General features: G+C 48.3%; 1 long non-coding RNA gene across 1 annotated transcript in view; it reads right to left on the bottom strand.

The window, feature by feature from the left end:
- The window catches only part of LOC135329942 (uncharacterized), a 41083-nt gene extending 27286 nt beyond the window's left edge, over positions 1–13797 (bottom strand). The window contains exon 1 of the long non-coding RNA XR_010391609.1: positions 13037–13797. This is a non-coding gene — a long non-coding RNA (uncharacterized LOC135329942). The remainder of the gene's footprint in view (positions 1–13036) is intronic.
- Positions 13798–20834: the final 7037 nt, after the last annotated feature.

The raw sequence follows: 20834 nt of genomic DNA, 5'->3' as shown, positions 1-20834 counted from the left end.
GCAGCAGTTTACCTTGCCAGACAGGGAGCTTCAAAAACAGATCTCCAATAGTTCCAACACATTTCAAAGTTTTCTAAGCTTTTCCCTGTCCCCATATTTCCCCCTCCCAGCATGGTTTGAGCTTTTTACTTTATATTCAGAAACAGAACCTGTTAATTTTTTTCAGAATTATGAAATTTGCCGAAGAGCAATGTAGATTCAACCACTCGTGAGTAAAACACACAACAATTAGTCATCACACAGACTGCAGATCCCTCCAGCCACTGCCACCGCTCACTCCTTTTCTTAGCAACTTCTCTCTCTTCAGATGCACTCTCTGATGATCACTGCAATACTGGACACACTGTGTCTAACTATCTTTTCTCATAAAGGAGTCATCTCCCAAAGGCCATAAGCTAGTCAAAAGACCTCTAACATGCCAGCCCACCACATAAGCCACACAGAGGTGTTGTCTCCCTTCCAGTAGCACACAGCAGATCTCACTTCCAAGTCCGCCTGACAGGGTCCTTCCAGCTCTGGAATCACAGCAAAAGCCCAGTGCTCCGAACTGGCAAGAGGAGAGCAACAGATTGACACAACCATCTGTGCCATCTATCGCCAGCCTGCTTAGATCGTCCTGGAATTGTACGCAACGCCTGTGTCGCAGAAGGGGCTCATTTTTCTAAACACATTTGCAGTGTGTTGCGCTGGGACCAGGTTTCCCAAATGAACGTGTGAGGCACCACGCAAGAAGTCTGTACTGTGAATAATGGGGCCACAGTTGCTTACAATGCAAGGGTAAGGCAACATCATTCACTTTGAGGTCTTCCCTCCCAAGCTTTCCAGACACCTGGAAGACCAAGGCCAGTTTAAAAGCCAGGCAGTACTGCTTGTTCACTTGCTTTTCCATTCATTCTATGTTTCCAACCAAGAGACTCTGCTGCAACTTGATGAGAAATTGAGCCAAATTTACACTTGCCTCCTCATTTCTAATTCTCCAATAATCACTTTAAGATGGCAAGAACAGCAAGTTAAGTGGCAATAATTTTCCAGTGTGAAGAGACGAGGTCAATATCTACCTTTCTACTTTAGATTTCCCAGTACAAGCATGTGTCATTTCTTTTTATGCATTGCAGGCACCTTTCAAGCATACAGCACGTTGTTTTCTAACAACCCGGAACATCTTGCTTGATGAGATCTCTGTCCAAATTGTTATTTTCCTCCAGCTGGGTCAGGGCTTTCTGGCTTTGACACAGTGAGGAAAGCACACACATTTTCTGTGAGTGCCCACACTGGCAGGAAGAGTGCTCGGGCATCCACCCCACTCCAACAGGTTGCTTCCCCTTCCTTCCAAGCACTGTCCACAGGAGGACATTTCCCCTTGCTGCCACCCAGTCCCCCCCCACCCTCCCACTGCAAGAGAGCACAGTCAGTCACGGTCTTTGCATGTGACGATATGCGTAATTTTCTTATCTGACTCACGAGCTACATGGTGGAAACAGCTTGTCTCACGCAGAGGAGGAGCAACACGTGCAGCAGGTACGCTGTGAAACCAGTTCTCTCAAGAGCAACCACCAGTGCATGACACAGCAGCAGTCAATCCAGGGCGCAGGTGTTGCTCCCAGAAGAGTTCACCTGTCACAGCTGACAGATCCTCGCTAAGCACGTGGCCACTTGCAGCTATTTACTTTTATAATGTCTCCTGCTTGATGGCAAACCCACCCTTGCTGCTGCTGCAGACACTGCTGCTGCTTTAAAAGAAATGTTTCACAAACAGCCATGCAGGGTTTTTATTTTCAAATGAAATTCCCAGCAAGGCCACTGTTTCCACTCTACTCCTCTCCCTCCACTGACACCAGGTGTCCACCCTCCCCAGCATGCACAGAGCCGCAGATGTGTGGCAGACCACATTGCACAATTTGTCAGATCAAGGTTAAGAAAAACAATAATAATCCTTCCTGAACTCATGAATAAACAGACCGGTTCAATTATGGGTAGCTTGCCAGAAAGAACTTCCTATACAAGTCTTTCACAGCACTCTCCCAAAATAGGTGAAGACCCCAAGAATGTCAACAAATGTATCCTCTTGTCATCCCCGCCAGCTGAAACAAAATCCATTTTACAGAGGAGAAGACGAATTGGGAGGTCCTAATGTTTTGCCTGCAGAGATCTACAGCACATGATATCTGCCAGCCCCAATGGTGTGACTGCAAGAAAGTCCGATGATGGAAAGTAATTATTTTCCATCATGGGTAGGTAGCACATTTCACCTACCTGCAATGTTTTACCTAAAAATGTCACAGCACTTTATTAAGTTTTGTGCTGTTGTGCTTGATTTATCAGTAGAAAAACAGAATAGCAGGGATTTCTGCCTTCCTTCTAACCTCCTGGCCTCCCCTCATGTTATTCAGTAACTTGACTGCAGAATGTGTAAGCCATACTGTCTTTCCTAACAGTTCTCCTTAGAGCCACCCAGTGTGCTGCCTTTGAACGTTTTTTCCCATTTATCAGACATTTCAGGTCTCTTCCACACATTCATGGTTCTTGCTTTACACTGCTTACACCAAACAAAGAGAGCAAAAAAGTCAGTACCTGCCTGACAAAGACATGTCTGCCTGCCTCCAGTTTGGTAGCTTTCGAGGGTGTAAATGGCCTCTTCTCTGCAGCAGGTAGGTTTGGGAAGCGCCAGCACCTCCAGGCCAGGAGGACAGGTTTGCCAGGGTTAGCGAGGCAATTGCAGCACACTGCAAGGGCCTCCTGGGACTTCTGGACTCTCTGTGGTGTCACAAGTTCCTGTGGACATGCAGTACCCAGATTAACAGATATATCTCCTGGTTTACTACAATGCCTCAGGGGCAGATATCTCTCAAAGTCTGTCCCACTGAACTGTAGGAGAACTTCTCTGTCCCTCTAGACACAGAGACTTGTGAGAAGGCAATGGAGCCATTATCACTCAGGCGATTTAGCTTTTATTCACAGTGCAATTCCTGCTGCCCATCTCAGGTAGTCCACACATAAAAGAGCAAAATGTCAGCCGAAAATTGAATATCTAGGAAAGGAGACAGAGGCAGAACTACCATTACATGAAGAGCTCAAGGTTAATCACACAGGGAGGGTGCAGTCCTGAATGGGAATGAGCCCTCCAGAGACTGTAGATGCCAGGTGTGCAAAAAGCACAATTCATTGAGAATTCAGTCACCTCTAACCCTGTCTGACCATTCTATGGTTCTCAGACAACTTCAGAATGGAGAAATGGAAATTTTGGTCTGCTTGAACGTCAAAGGACAAACACAAGCTAGAGCAATGCTTTGGCTGGCATTCGGGGGCTGAACTGTGCTCCCACCCCTACCTTGGAGCAGCCAGAGCAAAGAGCTGGACAGACGCACTCCTTGGACCGTGTGCTTCTGGCCAGGCATTATTTATCATCCACTGCCACCTCGTGGCACTGCCACCCACGGAGGCACCCACAGACGACGGACAGACTCCTCCACTGCCATTACTCAGCAGTGAACAGCACAACTTCAAGGAGCTCTCTGGACTGCGCAGCTGCGCAGAGCTGGAGGAGACCAGACTGCATAGTTTTCCCTGGCTGGACACCCTCTCAAAACATCTCCTGCCTAAATCCCAGCCAGTTAATTTAGCCCAGGGCTTTAAAGCCCATCCCTGTCAACACTTTTTTTGCTAGCAGAACAGGACAAAGCAGGTTCACCTGTAGTCAAAACCCACTTGGACCTAAAACGTTTTACATGTGTTACAGTTACATCCCTCAAGATACAGAAACTGCTTTCAGATGCCAGGCAGAAGACAGCTGGATCTATTTTTTTTCCGCAGGCTTATTACAAGTAGATCTGGGAGCAGGCACAGAAAGCAGGCACTCCTGCACACGTACAGCTGTAATTATAAGTTCAAACCACCTTATCCTGACCTTTCTGCAGGACAGTGCTAGCGGGAGTGCTCCTTCTCTGCCATGTGGCCTCTGCCTACAGTCTGCGGTGCCATTTGCAGCTGCTTTGGTTGCCCTGGCTCTGCAGGCTGCTTCCCAGTGCCTTCTCATACTTGGAATACATCAGGTAAATGGAAACGCTGACAGGGAGAGTAATTTAAGCATCCAGGAACCAAACTACCATTAAAACACTAACTCATGCAGGAACACATACATGCTAACATGCTAAGGAACAACAGCCAATCTGGAAAACAATAGGTAATTTTCCTCTGCCTCTTGCTCTTCTTATGGCTCATGCCACCTGTCATAAGTAGCTATTAAAAAGCCCATATTCCAGCATGGAGGAGAGAGGGAAACCTAAAATCACCACCAAACACTCTCCCTCAAATTCTGGCCATCAAAGGGAATTTAATCTCCAGCTGCCTCCAATTTAAGGAATACCAAGTAAAATGGTGAGAATAGACTGCAAAATGCTTTTTTTGCCATTATACTCACTACTGAGGGAAAACATTTTTGATGGGGTGACCTTTGCATTGAGCTTCGTTGTACTGAAATGTGTTTTGCAGACCATGGAAAAAGCTGCTCCTTTTGACAGCTGAACTCGGTACATACAAACTATCCACGAGAAGCTGCATCACAAACAGTGGGTGGCAGATGACAATTAGTTTTATTCTTCTGTTACGGTACTGATGGAGAAAAAAAATTATCTCCATTAGTCACAGCGTGCTTGATATTACAACAAAGAGAGCCCAGGCACTCTCCGTCTCCTTTTCCGTATTTTATTTTCTCTGCGTATCTGCGTGCGTCTCCTTTATTCTGTCACACGCACACGCACTTACTCATCGTCCGTTCCCAGCTTTGTCTCCCCTTGGTTTTAGTTCAGCCCTAAATAGGTTAAACGCAAATCCAGGCAGCTTGCTGAGCCATAGAAGAGTTTTGCTTCGGTCCTTGAAGATCAGGATAAAAAGTGGAACCCAGGAAAGACAGGGATTAAGCAGGAGAAGGAAGGCAGCGCGGGGAGGAGAGGGCGCACGGGCTGACTCCGTAACTCGTGCAAGCCGCTCCCCCGGCACACGAGCCGCCCCGGCACGTTTCTCCCCGGAGCTCATCTTCGCCTCCCCTTTTGGACACACGCGTTCCCTGCCGGGCAGGGGGGCAGAGCGGGGCTGAGACCATGTGGGACCACCGCCCCAAAATGCCCCACACACCACCCGCCATCGCACATCCGGCACCGGCCCTGGAGGGCCCCCGCTCACCTGCTTCCCCAGTGATGCGTCGCTGGGCCCGGGCCCAGCCCAGCCGCCCTCCTTGCCGGCTCCCCCGGCCCGGGGCTGGGCTGGGCCCAAGCCGGCGCAGCTGGGGGCCTCGGGTTGCCCCCTCCGGCTGCGGGTCGTCGGCCCCGGGGCCTCGAGCCCCGTCTGGGGCTGGGCTCCAGCGGGACGAAGCCCTGCAGAAATCCTGCGGCCCTCTCTTGTGCTTGGGGCGAGCTTGTCACCCGGGGCAGTGCATGTTTCCTCAGCGGCAGCCGCACAGCACATCTAGTTCCTTCAAATGCGCCTCAGAAAAGCACCTCTCCCCCATGGCAGGCAGCTGGCGGGCCCTCGCCGGCACCGCTGCCTTCTCCCGTTTCACTGCTTACCCCAAACTCTGTTATTTTTCCTTTTCCTCTTCTCACCGGCGGCTCGAGACACACCTGCGTCCACCAGCGGCACCGACGTCAGAGCAAGGACGACAAGGCCGGGTAGGAAATGGCGCCGAACGGCTGCTGAACCCCTTCCCCGCTCGTCTGCCGCAGGTGACGGAGAGGGGCCGGAGGAGGAGTGGCGGGCGCGAGCCCGGCTGCGCGGACGATGCCGGCAGCGGGCCGGGGATGCCGGCGCGTGGTCGCGAGGAAAGGCCCCCGCAGCGGAGCGGCTGGTGCCTCCACCCAAAAGCAGGCAGGAGCCGCGCGTGTGGGCGCGACCGGATTCGGCAGACGGCTCCGGCGGGACCCAAGCACGCAGCCATCGCCGAGGCAGAGGACGGTCATGGGCTTTCGGAAGGACTCGGCGCCCCAGGAGCCAAGCCCTGCTGGGGGCCAGGCATCCATTTAAACATCATCCATCTCCTTCCAAGGACCCCTTCAGTGAAGCAGCCACAAGTCTGACAGTTTGAAGGCTTGTCTACTCCCTTGGCCTCAAAACCAGACAGGAACGTTCACCACGTCTGTCCTATGGTCAAATACTTTGGATTCCTAGGCACGAGCAGAGCCCTACCATCAACTGCAGTTTCCAATCAGTACAAACCAGAAAGAAGGCGGTACGGTAAGGAAAACGATGAAGAAAGGAGCGAGCTTTGTCAACACTCCAACAGAAGTTTCACACACACACACACACACACACACACACACACACACACACACAGAGTTCACTGAAGCAAGGGCGAAGGTGCCAGTTGCTCTTTGCTCTCTGCCCGCGCTCTGCTGATGGTTCTTCTCCTGACTTTGCCCATAACATCTCTGGCCTTAAGTAAATCCCAACCTCAGGTGGAGAAAACAGCATCTTAGGGTTTCTGCTTGTATGGAAGGGCGCAGGGTTCCTCGGGCAGCCTGTAAACAGCACCTGGGTACTCATTTGTCTCGGCTTCCCCTCCCCAGACAAGGAAAACGTGCCCGAGGAGATGTGCCCTGCGCCACGCAGGGCAGTGGCCAAAGCTCGCGCCGACAGGGCCTGCCTGCAAGAGAGCTGCGGCAGCCCGGCGTTGGCAGCTCCTGCCTTGGGCGCTTGACCCCAGCCACGCGCCACCTCCCTCCAGCTGTGTCAGCACGGTCCCACGTGCAGGGGTGGCACTGGTGCAGCCAAGGGCAGGTGGGGGACGTGAGCCAAGCCTGCCATTGCCCCAGGAAAACATCCGTGGAGCCGTAGCCCCAGAGAGCTTCACAAACCACCCTTGCAGGACAGCCGGGCCGCCTTTCACAGGGGCTGATCCATGGCAAGGGCACTGCTGCAGCTCGGAGAGGGCCACAGCGTGCTTGGCGCCAGCCCCGCAGCCCCAGCCGCAGAGGAGGGGAGCGGAGAGGAGAGCCCTGGCCTCGCCCCACCAAGCAGGGCTCAGAGCACCCACCCTCAGCTCCTGCCTGCCCCATGCTTTCTCATCCCCCCACCTCGCCCTCTTACCCTCATGCCCTTGCCCACTAGCATCAGCCCCAGGATTGCTTTGGAAGCACCAGCTCATACACAAGCATCCCAAAGCCCCCACGTGCCCTGCAGCGAGATCAGCCCGGTCAGTCACATCCGATGCCCCTTTGTGGGCTGCAGCAAACAGGACCACAGGACTAGAAACGCCACACCAGCACCTCCCTGCAGACCCAGCAAGGTCTTTTCATCTCCTCCCTTCATTCCCAAGTGATACAAGCGGAGCTGCCACCAGCACCTCACTGGCATGAACATTGCTCTGTGCTAGCATCCCTGCCATCATCCAGTAAACCAGGAAAAGTTACAGCAAAAATTTTGCTGCATTTCTCATGCATATAAGCACATGGTAAATTTATTCTGTGATGGACTCGGATTTAATCTGAGAGGAAAGCTTGTTCAGTTTCAAACCATGGGCTGGTCTGAGCATGCAACAACTTTTTGCTAAAAAAAGGACTAATTTCAACATACCGTCTGCAGAAAAGCGACTCTGTTTTCCTCAGCCCAGCAGACACCTTGTAAGACTGATGGGGCAGAGGCCACAAGGGCTGCAGACAAGACTCCTCGGCGTGATCTGGGGCCTACGGGTACTATGTAAGACTCCAGACAGTGACCCACAAAGCCAGACAGGGACAGTTACTGAGAATAATCCCATTGAGGCAAGCAAGAAAACAAAAGGACAAACGATTCTAATAAAAATTATATCTTTTAAAGAAGTTATTTGACCATAAATGAACACAATGGTGGCAATATCAGACATGATGGTTGCCAGGTTTTTCCTCCTGAAGGTCAGGCAGCCCTTTGACTAATAAAATTTGAGAAGCACTGCTATAAAGTCTATTCCTCCTCCTGTTCTTTGCCTGCAGAGAGAATATATGTGCCTGAGGATGTACTTCAGATAGCTAGAGCCAAGGATAACTCAAATGATCTTCCCTGATAAAAATATCCTTTGTCATACAGAAGCTCCCAAACCATGATTTTGGTAGAAAATAGGAACGGTCATATTAAAAGCTACACACAGTATACAAAAGGCAAAGACAAAAGTATGTGAATTCAGGTGGTGGTTTAATCATTTTAATATCAGCTGAAGCATTGAAAATGTGATTAGCATATAGTTAGGAGACACTTCTCTTTTGCATCTAAAAATACCACGCCAGCTCTGGAACAGAGCAGGCATCAGCAGAGCAGCAGCATTGCGTAAGCCGCTACGTGCCATTGCCAGCCAGAAGCAAAAGGGCCCCAGGTGCTCTCTTGGTGTTGTGGGAAATAGCACATAGCCTATCAAGAAGTATGATTTTTATGACACTTAGCGTAACAAATCCATCAAGCTCAGCCTGAAATAGTCATTACACACAGGTATTCACACCACGCATTGGCATTGTTTGATAAAAGGCCACACATCTCCTGTAGCACTCAAAAACTGCTATCTATTTTTAAATGTAGAAACTCCAAATGACTAGTTAAAAACTTGAAGTGGGAAACTACATTTAGGGCCCAGTTCTGTGACCCTGCTGTGCATTAGACAGTGATTCCTCACAGCAGCAACAATAACGAAAGCCACGGGTCGCTCACGGCTCAGTTCCCGCAGGCAGAGTTGCCTCTTTGAGCCATCGCAGCCTGGTAAGGTTTGCATCTGTGCCACCGGAAATCTGCTCGGCTGCTTTGGATCAGGACCGTGACTTGCACAGACCTTTAAACACAGGCAGGTCAGCAAGGATGTTCACTGAGTAAGAAGAGCTGAGCACGTACTGCACATTAAAGGTCAGCACTGCTCACACGACCTTCACCAGGCAGAGACAGGCACAGGTCACGCTCACCACTGATCCCCCAGACCGACCGTGAAGGACTCCATCCTTCACACAGGGCACTAAAAGCAAGGACCTGAACGTTGCCTAGACTGTGAGGGACACCCGGATCTTTCCGAAGAGCCTGGGCAGAGGCTTCTTCCCCATCTTCCCTCAGGGGGGAGGCACAGCTGAGTGCTGGCACAGCCACCCCACCAGCTGCCGACCCTGCTGCAGCCCCCACAGCTGCTTCCCCGCGCTCCCCGTGTGGCTCCCATATAATGGCTGTTGTTGTTCTAGGCAGATGGGTCTGTTTTTACTTAAGGCAATTCTGTGTCTTTCATTGTGTTTTTAATTTTCTTTTTACCAAGATTCACTCCCACGACTGTACTTTCTTGCTTCTTCCAGCTTTTGTCCTTTATTTTTACTGCTGGAGTCAGAGATGACTATCTCTAAGAAGGAGATTTCAGCTGCATTATGTTGATGTTAAGTGCTGCTTTTCCTGCCCTGTCTGATTTTCCATGCAAGATGCTTTTCATATAGCTTTAAATGTTTTATTTGCAAATTAGTTGCCACGTCTCCAAGTTTCCCTTTCCCTGCTGGGGAAGCGCCAGCATTGCTGCAAGGAGGGGACTGCCGCCATGGACGGGCCTGAAGAAGCAATCAGCTGAACCGAGGAGAGGACCGCAGAAACCTCCCTAGGACGCAGGCTGCGCTGGGGCACTGTGCACTCCCCGCTCCAGGGCATGCCGCGAGGCAGCAGTGGGCACGCAGTCCTTCCCGCTGCCCACGTGTCCGCCAGCACTGCAGCAGGCTGCAACGCCTAGTCTCCTCCCCGGCAGTGCCCAGGAAAGCCCCGTTCCTCCCCAAGCCTCTTGCCTCTGTCCTGGTGCTGGGAGATGTCCTAGCAGCAAGAAAGCGCTGGTGAAGGCTGGGACTGAAAACGGATCCTGATGCAACCCAGAGCTGGTACAGGCTTGGGCTAGACCTGAGGCGGAGTACAGACCATCCCAACACATCTCCTTCCCCATGGCAGGAGGTCTCTGAGGAGGCCACACGAGTCTCCGAAACCTGCAAAAGTCCTCCAGAGGTGCCCCTTCCCCACCTCCCAGCCTGCCTGTTTGTTGGTCCTGCATCGACATAAACTCCCTGCTCATCTCCCAGTTCTGCAATACCTCGTGGCTTGCTAAGAAACAGTAAGTTCATGCCTGTACAAGCTCTCACACCATACAACATCCCACAGGCTTTTGAAATGATATATAGTCAGAGCCATACAATAGAGTAAGCACTACTGAAAGCCACTGCTGCCTCAGCATTTTTATTTTCAATCAAAGCAGCAATTTTTATTTTTTGCAATGGTTTTTTACCCCTTTGGCATTTTCATTAGAAGACCAACAGAGGAAAGAAAAAGAAAAAAAACCCTCAACAATCCCTGAATGAAAGTTATAAGCAGCCTGACACCCGGTAATGAGATATTTCAAGCTATAGCCTGGCACTTTTATAGTATTTCTAAACCAAGCACTCAATCAAGTGAACTTACAAAGAATGAAAAGTTTGATACTCCCAGGCATACGTCTTAAGGTTTTTCATCTTTCAGTTCAGCAGTGGAAGGATACGGTACAAATAAGGCAGGCAAATAGCTGTCAAGTAGATAACTTTTGCCACAGCACAATTATCCTCCTCAACAACAACAGCTTCTGAGATGGTATTCAGCATTCGTGGCTGACCTGGGAAGCTCCTGGCTCCTCTCCCTTGAAGTACCTCATGATTTTCCTTAAGGAAGTGGAGCTTAAATGACCCCTCTGTCTGTCCACCCTGGGGCCTCCCCTTCCCTAAGCAGCTCCACAAGCCACTAGCTAATTCAAGCAAAGCTTAAACAGGAAAGTAAAAATCCAAGGTGTTCCATTTCTAGATGTTTTTTGCATTAAAAGATATGCAAAAGAGAGGAGGAAACCCTGTGAAACGAGAAGGGGAGATGCAGCAAGGGGCTGCCAGGACCGGACGCTGTCGGCCGGACCGAGCGTGACGGGGACTCCCCGCGCGCCAGCCAGGGAGAGCGGCTGGCTGTGCTCGTGCGCCAGCGCGGGAGAGGCAGGAGAAGAATAAGGAGACAAGAAGGTTCCCATCAACAGAAATGCATTTAACCTGCACATTCAAGCAACCAACCTTATCTCCACCCACCATCCCCATTTGGAGCATCCAGCTCATCAGAAGACTGATGCTTTCACCCAGCGACCCATGCATCTCTCAGATTAATTCCTGCTGGATAACTGGGACATTTCTGCTCCCTCCATGCTCCAAGCACAGCTCAAGTGCAGGCCACTGCCAGCACAGCCCTGTGAAGGGCAGAAACACAAGGGCTGGGCCGGGGGCTCTCCCCTGCAGAAATTTCCCCTCTGCGGGCTTCGCGCAGACCTGGCACCACAGAGCGTCCCCGGCCCCAGGGCTGCGCTGTGTTCTGAAGCGTGAGTGGACTAAGCGTGCCCGACGCCACGCCGCGCTCCCTCCCCATGCACGGCTTGCGCCGTAACCGTTCAACACGAGAAGAGAAAGTCTTCTCTAAGCACAGCCACGTGTAAGCCATTTGCTCAGTAGATCTCCCACAACAAACGATGCCATCCAGAAGTCAGTGCTAACTGCAGAGACAGAGAAATCATCCGCATTTTTCCTATAACACTCCATTGTTATTTTTACACATGCACACACACAGGCATGAGTAAAGAACCCCTCTTATTTCAAGCTGTGCTATTATGCTAACTATAGAGAAATAAATATGCCACATTGTAGCTAATAAGTGTCATTCACATCAGTATTTATTCCAAACATGTTTCCCCCATCACGTCTGCTCTGCCTGGAACTGCTCATCACTAAAGAGGAGACCTTTATTTCCAGTGATTTAAGCAGACAGGAGAGAGTTAGCAATTAAAGCACACTTTTGTTCAGTTTAATTCTTTTTATTTCAGCTATCAGGGAATGTTATCTGCTATCGCGGTATCGTTCTGTTTCTGACGCTGCCACCTACCAGCGCCAGACTCGTATTTCACCAGCCTGCAAGGTGGGTTCCCACACCCTGGAAGGGGAACGGGGAAGGCTCTTGACGCGGTATTAGCTTGCATTTCTCAGTCCCCTGCCCTGCACAGGACATCCAGATCTATACCAGAAAGCAGACTCAAAGCCATTTTTATGCCAAGCTCCAATACATTCCTGTACTGAACTGCTTCGCCAGCGGAGCCCGCCCCAGCTCTCCCACCCCGCACGCCGATCCCGTCTCACAGCCCTCACGGTTGGCTCATCTCTGCTGTGAAGCAACACATTGAACCAAACTCAGAAACTGCTTTTAAATGCTCCCTCTACCTGGGCCAAACTATAATTATTTTTCAAGTTAAACTCAAAATAAGACCAAGCCAGAAATCTTCTACCGGTCATGGAAAACCAGCAAGGATGTGACATCTGCTCAAGAGGGACAGACCTCCCTGCCCATTGCACCACAGCAAACACAACCACCCAAACACAGACGGTTTGTGTAGTCAGCTCCCAGGTCCAGGCAGCCTGCCCAAACGAGGGAGAACTGGTGTGGCAGCTTCAGATCCGAGGAGCAGGGATGCCTAACGGAGGGGCTAATGTTACAGCCCCAAGGAATGAATCCCAGGGACTGGTTGAGGGCCAGCACTAATTACCAGCCCACGCAGACTTGTAGATTATATGTTGAGGATCCTGTTATGCTGGAATACAGCCGGGCATGTTATTGCAAGCAAGCAGACAACCAGCCATGTGAATTGCAGAGATGTAAGGAGAAAAGGAAAAAATATATTTAATTTTTCCCATGACCTTTTTCATTAATTCTCATTGTTAAAGGCCTGATTTATAGAGATATTAAAAACCTAAAGTTCTCATTAATTTTCCTGGACTACTAAAACAAACTCATACTGCACAAAACAATGGACCAAACACCTTAAAAGAAATAGCACAGGAACTCGCACACCAATTAGGCTCCATCCAATTAGGCCTACTTAATGAGACTGGGACAGTACATCAGAGGTGGGTTTCAGCAGCAGATTTTCTATTAAACTCACCAGCTACCTGGTTTTCTCCTCCTGCTCCCAAATATAATCCTCACTCCTTTCTGCTCACAGCCTGGTCCCGCTGAAAACACCACTTACTTGCATCAGTGAAAAACAACGGGAACGGGCACGCTACGTTTCTTCCCCACAACCGAACGGACAAATCCCACTCGAATCTAGCTGCGGAGGAGAAGACAGAGGGATCTTTCACATATACATTTCTGTCCAAGATCACATACCAACTGTTTTGCTGTCCCTGCCTTTTTCATATTTTTCTTACATTAGGGCAATAGAGACATCTAGAGATCACAGATGGGGGATTGCAGGGTTCTGGAAAACCAGTTTTCTGTAGAACGGGTAGCACGAGGCGATTACACCGATGGAACAACAAATAAAGCGAATGGAGTTTGAAACAAAGCAGCTCCGGGTTACAAATGGTGAAGGGACCAAGAGTGAATAGCAGTGAACGCAATAGCAGAGCACGAACGCTCTCCGTTTCCATAGCTTGCCATCCCGCTACGCTCCACCCAAACTGCCAAGAAAAGCCCCTCCTTGCCGAGCAGCAGGTAAAGGCCGGATCGCTCCATGCACACCGCAGCGTGCTGGGGATCCCCGCCCAACCGCAGCCGACACAGGGCGTGCAAAGGCCGCGGTTAAGCACAGCACTAACAGACACAACGCTCGGTAAAACTTAACTTAGACCTAGAACTTAAATCCTGCCCTTTTATTCTCTTAAAAATGTAGCCTAATCTGGGCTAGAGACGTCCCAGCCTCCAGGAGGAGCAGCCTCCTTCCCCTCTGCCCACCAGGCAGCAACCCGACTCGCCAGTCCACGACGCGGAGGCCCACGTCCAGCCCACGAGCACCGCCGCACCAACAGCCTCCCGCTTCTCCATCCAGTTACAGGACTGATAAGACACAGCATCCTGAGGATCAGGAGAGTTACAGCCAGTGACACCCCGTAAATCTAGGCCTGAATATTTCATAAACTCTGCAGGGTGCTGAGCAGGCCTGAAGGCTTCCAGGTAAATCACAGGAGCCGCAGGAACTGCCAGCTTCCAGGGAGGCCACAATGCTTAAAAAGCAAAGATCGTTCCACATGTAATATTTTGCAAGTGATCCTGGACACGTCCTTCATTTTCAATCAACTTCCAGTATAGAGGGAACCAAATACATCAGGAGGTTGAAACACAGTACTGCTGTACCGCAACAGAGTATTTTGTTGTAACTGGGCACCAGATATTTGTATTTGCTTTTAACTAAATCAAGCAATAAAAATGTCCTTCAGTTGACCCATTTTTACATGCCTACAGCCAAATTGATGAGAAAAGTCAAATCACAGCTCAGAACAGGTAGTACAAGCTACCTATTTCACTAAAACATGCACCAGACCCATATGATTTTATAGAACATTTAATGTCCACTTGAATAATATTGTACATCGCTATAAAAAAACCTAAGTGGTGGTTGCTGGGTGTTTTCAGCCAGCTGATCTCAAGTGTCCTGCATTACCCTGCTGCACGGCACTAAAACCTGATCAGCTACCGCTGCACCATGACTCTTGCCCTGAGGCCAGCCAAGAACAAACCACCCGTCCCCAGAGGGTCCTCACAGGCAGCCGGGTGTCACAACTGCCATACGGGGGGGAGTGGGATTCAAGGACACAAAACGCAGTAGTAGCAAAGTCAGCTACATTTAGTCTATTAAAGAAACCAGACATGCATGTGATTACCTTGTTAGGCTGCGGCTAGTAACCGGCACGTAAGAGATCTTGCAATGAGGTTTTTACATTTTCAAGGTCCCGGCACCGTGACCATGACTTTGTGCTTGATGAGAGCAATCCTTGCAGCTTTACTCCACTTGCAAAGGCAGCTTCACCACCAGCACCTTCCTGTTCATGTTTGCTCCCTCGCATCTGTGCGGAACTAAACTGGGTGAAATTTGACAGGAATGAGGTCCGTGTCTTTGTCACACAAAGGGCAGATCAGATAGCTGAGTGGTCTCTTCCGGACTTACTTTCAACTCAAATATTAGAAGGTGGAACATTTGTCTTAACGACACAAATACTATTTTCCCCACTTGTATTTTACATACTTTTTTTGTCCTGCATCTTTCCTCCCCCCATCTAGGCCCATTAAAACTCCAGCTAGAATTTGTGTCAGGTGATCAAGAACATCCATTTTTCTGCTTAAGGAAAATGAGCGCATCAGGAGAGTCAGCTTGCTGGAAGCAGTAGAGTCCAGCTGAAACCTCTGTTACACAGACTGAGGTACTGTCACAACAGAACAGAAGTATCTGCTCATCCTCGCCATCTAAGTACTGCATGAGAAAAGATACAGTCCCGAAAACACACTTTCACTTTCTCTGGAAGCACCCTAACCAGAGCCGCACGCCCAGCACGGAGCTATATCTCAAACTGCTGCACAAAGCAAAGTCCCATCTGTTCCTGGTAGACACACAACAGTCCCTCTCTCCCCAACCCTTCACTGATTAAAAAAATCACCACAATGCAATTAATAGCAGTGCCTCCCAGTCTTCAGAAACAAGGAAGACGCTTAGGAACAAACATCACAAACGAGGAGGACAAACGAGCGCAGTCCGTGCCGCAGCTGCCCTCTCCCGGTGAAGCACGAACCTTCTGCAGGCAGCAAATTCCCGCGGGCTGCCACCTCCGTCCAGCTCCTCCGGCCACGCAGATCACAGCACCCGGCCAGCACAGATTGTACTGCTTTGCCCTATTCACAGAACCAAAGCCTGGCCCAAGGTCCAAGTTTCCGTCCACACGCTGAGTAAGAATCACTTGGTAGAGGCTAAACACAACCCGGTCAGACCAGGAGGACAGGACAGCTTTCAAAAGCACGGGGAGCTACCGGGTAATCCTGGCTGCCGGGACTGCCTGGCTACGTACAGGGCGACCTCCCAAAGGTCAGAACTCTTACTACCTTCACCAGAACCACATTTCTTTGCACATATTCTCCTTTGCTTATAGTGCTTTTAATTTAAGATTATTCTTATATGTGTCACATAATAAACCAGACTAGATGAAATTAAAAATGTAAATGGGAAGTTTTATGCCTTCAGACATCCTCCCTCTCTCTGTCTGACAAAAGCAGCAGGAGGTCAATGGATGCATCTTTTTTCCCAGGAGAAGATGCACCTTTAAGTATCAAGCGATAAAGGCTTACCCAGTTACTCCTATCATGTGCTATGTCACCACTTTCTTGGTTAGAAACATTTGCAAACAAAACCAAAGTATTCTAGGTCATGAATAGAGCCAGTAGTCAAAATATGATGTACCAGAACAAGCAGATGATGAACAGCAGGAGAATTAAGAGGGAATTAGACAGTTATTTTTTAAAACAGAACTGCACAAGCAAAATGGCTGCACTTGAGCAGAAAAAGCATCCAGAGACATGAGTGGGAACAGGGCTGTCTAGCTTCTGGAAGGCCTCAACTCCAACGGAAAGCTTTTCTGAACTCGGTTAAATCCATCGCAATGTTTAGTGAGAGCCTGATATTTGCTTTAACTGGTCATAACACACCAAACTGAATATTGTTTTAAATCTAAATTTACTGAATAGTATTAGACAAAACACAAGAAATCCTGCCATTGGAGAGCATGTAATTGTAATAAAAAAAACAAAATAATAGGTTTGGCAGCTTTTCTCTTGGTGTTAGCGCGGCACAGGTCCCGGCTTCTCTTGATGACAAAGCAGCATCAAAGCCAACAGTCTTTCAACAGGCAAGACCAGCCAAACCCACCCATGACCAGTCCATCTCTCCCAGCTGAGCTGCTGAGATTGTGACTCCTTAAAACAAAACTGTATTTTCTCTGGCAAGGTCTGGGTAGCTCACACAAACGCCAAGGTGCTTGCCGTAAGCTAAGGCAGCCTAGAGGTTCCCAAAGGACACCAGGAGGCCCTGACGCACTCACCACTTCCACCCATTTTCTCTTTCTGCTGCACAGCAACAATGTGCATCCTCTTCTGCCACTGCTGCCCTTCTCCTAGATGCCAGTAAGCAGGAAAGAGTCCCTAAAATAACTGCTCAGACGCCGGAGACCAAGGTTGAGTCACTACTTGCATTCCTGGTGCAAGGAATTGACACAAGTCTGAAAACCAAACCAACACAAAACACACACAGCATTCAGGGGAACTGAGCTGAGTAAATTATCTATGGCAGAAAAGAGACAAAAGGGATCAGGAGGAGGAAGAGGAGGAGGAGGAGGAGGAGGAGGTCACGCCTGGGTGTTTCCAGCAAGGACACTCTCACACAGGCTTTTCTCTATTGCAGTATTTTGAAATCCATACTTATTCCCACCTCCCATGTTATCTTAAATGAGGACCTACTGCATCCAAGTCAGAAGAACTTTACCTCCGTGAACTAGACTACAAGGCAAGTCCAAATATTTAGCTCTACTCAAGGAGCAGAGGCCAGCAGCAGCGCCGAAGCCAAGCGGGCACTAACCAGCGCTCCCGGGATCCCCCCCTCACACTGCAGGATCCCACTGGAGTCTCCAAGGACTCAGTCATCTGCTGCCATCTGTTGACAACTTCCCACTGCAGAAATAGCTCTTTATTTCTCCTGATGCACAGCAGATTATTCACACATTTTATCCCATTCTTAAACAATGGCACTACTATGGAAAACCACGGAAGGTTTTCCGACACATTGGTTCTTCTTACGTGTCACCCACCCTCCCAGTTTCCCCCATATGATGCCATCTGCCTCTGCCCATACAGGGTCCCTCCCTAACATCTCCCTCTGCTCCACAGGTGCCAAACACCTTCTCTCAGACTAAGGCTTCAACTTGATTGCCAGTTGCAATCAGTACTCAAGCTTGCAGGTTTGTGCCTTTTTCTCTTCTCACCTCTCCCTGTTAATCCTTTTTATTACCCCCAATGATAGTTAACTTTTACATACAAACATTGCTTTCCTAAGGCACATGCCCCTAGCTCAGGAAACACCACTGATGCTTAGAAAAGCACCAATTTGGGGGTTTAAACATGTCTGAGAAAAAGAATTTCTGCACCCCCCTTTAAAGTAGCTGCATTCCCACATTCACAATCCTGTGCCAACTCCTCAATCTCATTTCAGAAGTTACCTGGATCTCCAGGCAGCAGCCACTATCCAGGGGTAAAGACCTTTCCCATCAGTGAGCTGCAAACTGACACGTACTCGTGTATCATCTTAGGACTCAGATCGGCTGCGTTAGCTTCCTGTAAGTGCTGTAAGTTTGTGCAAAATGCAGAATTACAAATAGGGCCAAAAAGGTGCAAACCTTTGCACTAAACCTCTCTGCATTAAGCTAGAGATCCTCCTTTAAGGAGCAGAATCATAGGAGCAGACTATTCCAAGAGCAATGCCAAAACATTGAGCTGTTTTCCCAAACACACATCCTGGTACAGCTTTCTGACTGATGAAAGGCACCTGCCCCCAGCTGCCTTCTAAGCCTAAAGAAAAATAGTAATTTCATGGCATAGTCCTACACTGGGAACTGCCACAAGTTGTGTAATTGTGAATAGGAAGAAACAGTCACAAAGCATTCCCTATATGAAGTTTTATGGAAATCCATGCTGTAAACTACACATGGTAAGGTTTGCTGTGGAAAAGGTACAGCTGCTGCCATATGCTTACCCAAGTCATTCTTTTCACAGCTCTCATTTCTTTTTAGTAATTCTGTAAGAGTTGTCAGGTTGGCTCCAGCAGGACTGTGTCATGAAATAACTATTCCAAACCAGCTGGTCAACTGAGAATGTCAAAATTACTCTTATTTCAGGACTATATATACTTCTCTATATTAGGCTCATCATAATGCATTTGTGTAGTATTAAAGCACATACCCTTACTACAGGTAAACTGTTTGATTCTGAAAAAGTTCAATGTGTTTGGTCTCTAAAACTGGCTTAAAACATGAAGAATGTAAAATTAGCAGGGAACCTGAAGCCATAGTAAATTCATACAAAGGAAGCCTCCTTACAGCACCGCTGATCGTCTCCCATCAGATATTTGGAACATCTGTGGTACCTGAGACTGATACAAACCAAGACTTTATAAACATGAGCAATGGAATCTGGAGGTGATCTTCAGGGTTATTTTAAGCAAGAGATACAACAGCTTAGCTTGTGCGTGCGATCAGTGGCCAATACTGCAGAACTCTCTCCATGAAGAATCCAAAACACTTCTGTGACAAGAGTTTGATTTAGCAGTAAGTTAGAAAAATGGAGCTAAGACAAACATTTTTTACTTCATAACTACTCTGTGTAGTTCAGTTTGTAGAACTCTGTCTCCAGGTGACCAAATTTCTGCCCCAGAGGATCACAAAAAGCTCACTTTCTGATTAGTGATACTGAGGCTTACACTGACCACACTTGAATGTTTTGGAGCAATCTGCAGTGCAGACTTTGTGAACTTTAACTGAATGCAACAGATGCAAGAGGAAAACTAGCCTTTTTAATACTTGTGCTCCTCTCAGTCAAGTTGCAAATCCCTTTACTATGGACCCTAGGGTGCACCACCAGAATGCACGCTTCAAGCATTCGTTAGCAGCTCTACTGCTAACTACTTGTTCATCAAAGACACATTAGGTTAGGACCATACCTGCCAGCCCAGAAAAAATTAGGACCTGCTTGTTTAGGAATAAGCATCACCTTCTGATTTTCCCCATAAGAAAATAACCATTCAACCTACTTCAGTTTAGCAAGTTACAAACTACGCAGTTTAAAGACTTTGCGCCTCAAGAATCATTTCCATCCCAAGGCTCTCTGAAAAGTTTTGTGATGGAAGTAGCACCTTCAAGGCACAGTACTCCTAGTCAAACTATTGTACTTATGATCAAGACATATCACCAAGAAGGAAAATTGTTTCCAACTGTTTGTACGAAGGAAAACCATGAATTCACCATAGCTGCTTTAAAGCACGTTGAAAGACTTGTTGAGTTTCCGTATGAACTTTCCTAATAGACTCCAAAGAAAGCAAAACAAGGCAGAGGATTTCCAACTGCTGTTGAAGGGCAATGCAGTCAGCCCAGAAGCTTCCTTCCCATTCTCTGCTGTCTGCAAGTAGCTCTTTGTCCACAGTCACTTGCTCTGTGTACTGCTTTGAAAGAAGCTGTTGATTTTTCTGTCCAGTACACTATGCCCTCATGTATCAGATGCGTAAAACAGACTGACAACACAATACTAGACATTCACTGCTTGCTGGTTCAAAACTCCTTACTCCCTCACTTCAAAAGGGATTTAAAAAGATCTGAAACCAAACAGTTAAGTCTGCATGGCAACATGCAGAGCAGCTGCAGAGCACCTACCCTACACAACAATTATGTTTCCAAGAACCATCAAACTAGAAATTTGAGAAAAAAATTGATTTACCCTGTCCTTCAGTTACTCCCTACACTGTAAGTTTGAAAGAAGTTTGTGTGATCCAAAATCAAGTTTCAGGCATCTCAACTACTGCACAATCTTGTGTCTTATAATTTTTTAAATAATCTTAAACCACAACCAGAAAATAGCTTCTGGCAGGGCACCTGCTATTATTTAGCCTACAGATGAAGCAATGGAGTCGCACTTATTTAGAGACACACATATCTAAGAGGTGACCCAACCACAGGACAGAAGAGTATGTAGCTTAGAATTCCCCTACTGAGGCTGTTTTGGATAACTGTCTGTAACTCATTCAAAAAACAGGTAACTATTAAAAGCATGTTATATCATTAACAGAAATAAAAGTTGCAACCATGGATGGTGTGGAACTCAAATGTCCGCGCCGAGTCCTTAACTTGCAATATCTTACATTTGAAGTAAAGTCAGAATTTTAGCATTGTTAAATAGCTGTCTGTTACAAGCTCTCTTGCAGGTACAGCTAGGAATCATTAAAATACTGACTGGAAACACCACAG

The sequence above is a fragment of the Dromaius novaehollandiae genome, chromosome 14 (assembly GCF_036370855.1).
Source record: "Dromaius novaehollandiae isolate bDroNov1 chromosome 14, bDroNov1.hap1, whole genome shotgun sequence".
Classification (NCBI taxonomy): domain Eukaryota; kingdom Metazoa; phylum Chordata; class Aves; order Casuariiformes; family Dromaiidae; genus Dromaius; species Dromaius novaehollandiae.
The sequence above is the reverse complement of the archived record's forward strand: the minus strand, read 5'-3'. Positions and strand labels throughout refer to the sequence as shown.